Below are 3540 nucleotides of genomic sequence, written 5' to 3' on the forward strand. Positions count from 1 at the left end.
AACATTCAATTCACGGGCAACAGCTCTGGTGGACATTCCTGCAGTCAGCATGCCAATTGCACGCTCCCTCAAAACTTGCGACATCTGTGGCATTGTGCTGTGTGATAAAACTGCACATTTTAGAGTGGCCTTTTATTGTGGCCAGACTAAGGCACACCTGTGCAATAATCATGTTGTCTAATCAGCATCTTGATATGCCACAAAAATGGGGGCAAAAACAAAAGTGTTGCGTTTATAATTTTGTTCAGTGTATTTGCTAGGCTTTGGGAAATAAGCCAGTAATCTATTCGGGACTGCTTAGAACGGTCCTTGCTACTCCAAAAATAGAGTCTCTACTGTGGATATATTTCTCTCCATATATCAACAACACAAAAACGCAACATGAAATTATTCAGAATTGGACTTATAGAAGCAGCTCTAGGGGTAAACCTATCTAAATCACTATTTAAAACCATATTGAAATCCCCACCTAAAATAAGAACAGCATTGGGGTATTTATTTAACCAGTACTGAATATTTTCACTGATCATGTCCATTAAAGTGTTTTTTTCTATAGAAGAATTGTACCCATACACATTTAATAAAACTGAGATGGTCTGACCAAGTGAAACCACTAACAAGATAAAATGACCCTTTGGATCACTGACAACGTGTAGAATCTCACCAGCAAACTTATTTTTTTTAAATGGTGACACCTGCTGATCGCTCTGTGCCGTGCGACATCCATACATCACTGCCCCACTGGGATCTCATTGTCCTGTGTGGAATGGGTTTCTTGAAAAAAGCAAAAGTCTGATCCATGGTTTTTAACAAACAAAAAGAGGGCTTTGCGCTTCACATTGTTTCTTAGACCCCTGGCATTAAGAGAAATGAACAATATCGACATTGATAAACAAACAGCAATGAACTGCTGTTAACACAAATCAAAACAAAGGCAAAACATCAAAACTGACTGATAGATGAAAAGAAAACTGAGATGAACAGAGCTTAACTGACCAATTTCAATGATCATTTTAAAGGTCCAGCTGTAATATGATGATAGCTCAAATGCAATAGTGACAGTTAACAGTCACAATCTTAGAAAAGAGCACACGATCCTCATGATGGAACTCACAAAGCAATCTCCACACCTTCAATGAACGCACGCGCTCCGACGTAATAGGCCATTTTTCCAGTAGCCCTCGCCTCTCTCACTCTGGGCCACAAGCTCTTCCATCTCTCCCGGTCCAGCGAAGTCAGATCCTCTGCGAAGCGCAGGTTGTTGTCTTTGAGAAACTGGGACTTCTTGGCAGTTTTCCATAAGGCATCGTAGATAACCCGTGAGGTGAAGTGCATGATAACGGTGCAAGGTTTTGTGCTGTCACCTCTCCTCCCTAGCCGATGCACAGTGTCAACAACATCAGGGTACCTGCTCTTGGCCTCGGGATAAGTCTGGCTGCAGATTCGAATGACCTCGGATCTTATATCTTCCTTGAAAGTCTCAGGCACTCCAAACAATCTCAAATTCCACCTGCGAGAGTATCTCTCTAGATCAGAAATGCGTGTTTCCCAGGTGCCCGTGAGACGTTCTTGATCTTTAAGTCTGGAATCTACATCTTTCACACTCTTCTTTAAATCTTGTACTTATACCGTTTTCTTCAGCCCTTCTATCTTCAGAGCATTGGCGCTAATCATTCCTTCAAGTGCATCAGCCCGAGTATTGATCAACGAGGAGAGTGTGGAAATGATGGCAGAGTCGGCCTGTAATTAAAAAATTAATTATGGGTAGGACACTGGAAATCTGGCAATTAGATGTTTTAATGAAAATGATCTCAAACTTGATTTTTACCGCTATTTTGTAGGTACTCTGCCTTTGCACTGTCTGCAAAAAGTGAGATGTCACGCCAAGGCAAAAGGCAGTAACTTCCACAATATTTGGGTGCTGATCACCATTTACAGAATGATTATAGTAACATCTGTATAAAATCTAGTGATCATTGGCTAGGCTATAACATATAGTAATGTAATTCAGTTTTTTTTCTGACCGTAACAACCAGACAAAAAGTTAAACGTGAGTGGATACCGTTTTGCAACCAATTTATTTGCAATGTTCGCTAACATTAAAGGATGCAAGACATACTTAGCATATTGTTTTTACATCGAACTGAATGAAAATAGCTTAACCTTAGAACGACTTGTGGATTGATGTGAACGCCAGCAGGAATAATGCTCAGAATGATTGTGAATTAAACATCTCCGATGATGCTCATTGCAATGTTTTTTATCGAGTTACAAGAAAAGGTATGAAACGGATTTAATTGCGTACAGTAACTGATTTTATGTGATACGCTGTCATGGCATTCGACTCCTCACACGTGCAGAAGTGTGCAGTCCCAGACTGAGAGCTGGCATCTGCATTATAAAAAGAAACAAAAAATGATTGTTTCCAAGCTATCTAGTCGTTGCTTGTTTACAGTGCTTTGTTATATGGAGCAGTTTGTTAGATCGTGATCTGTTTGGCTAAAGAAGTGCCGACAGATGTATGGAAGTACACAAGTCACACCGTAATTTAAACACGGCAGACTTTAATGTACAGTAAAAACAGAGGCAAAATACCATAACTCCAGGCTGGCACAGTAATATTGACGAACGGCTAAACAAATGCAAAACACCGTAACTTAATTTGAGCGATCTAAAACAAAGTCAAAGAGCGGTAACTGATGATACTGTGTTCTGCCTTGGTTTCTCCGGGGCTTTTCTCAAGATACTTACACACATGATAAAGGAGGTCATATATGTCCCAAAAGTATCAATAACTCATTTCGACCAAAAACGAAGTTATGGTGTTTTGTCTTTGCACGGCAGCACTGCTGTCACCATAGACTGCTTCACCCACGTCCCGCCTTTTTGCCCATTTTCGATTATCCGGGAGTGACGTGCGGTGGCACACTGCCAAGATGGCGGCGGTCGGCTCCGCCCACTTTAGGCTTCAAAAATGCTCTTCTGAACCCTATGAGTGATGTCACAGACAGTACGTCCATGTTTTTTTACAGTCTGTGTTTTTGGGTCACACTTGGTGCTTTTTTTTTTGTAGGAAAATCAATGTAATACATTTTTGTTCAATAATATTTGTAGTTTTTTTTTTGAGCAGATTTTATGTTACAATGCAATAGTTATAAAATTATGAAATATTTTTTTTCCGTTAAAATTAATTAAACTCTGAGTCTCTTCATTTTTGGATCACACTTGGTACTTGGTTTTTTGTTTTGGTTTGTTTATTTGTTTTTTAACAACATTTACAAATGTATTTGTAACAATATACAGATTTACACAGATATACAATATACATATTTTTCTTAAGCATAACATTTACAGCAATCCTGCAGTTTATAATGAAAAAGATCAGCACTCATACAGACGATTGTTGTGTTTTGATGTGAACCTCTGTTTCGCTGCATCACATGATCGTTCATCATTTCCTGCAGAGCTAAAGTCACAGCAGCGTCTTGTTTTCCCGCTATCTTGAGATGCTTGACTCTGTCTGTGATTGGTTGGAGGAGC

General features: G+C 39.5%; 1 pseudogene; it reads right to left on the minus strand.

The window, feature by feature from the left end:
* Positions 1-1110: 1110 nt before the first annotated feature.
* On the minus strand, positions 1111-2894 carry LOC107562034 (uncharacterized; annotated as a pseudogene).
* Between the last annotated feature and the right edge of the window lie 646 nt (positions 2895-3540).

Source organism: Sinocyclocheilus grahami, unplaced genomic scaffold, assembly GCF_001515645.1.
Source record: "Sinocyclocheilus grahami isolate Dianchi unplaced genomic scaffold, SAMN03320097.WGS_v1.1 scaffold803.1, whole genome shotgun sequence".
In the NCBI taxonomy this organism is placed as follows: domain Eukaryota; kingdom Metazoa; phylum Chordata; class Actinopteri; order Cypriniformes; family Cyprinidae; genus Sinocyclocheilus; species Sinocyclocheilus grahami.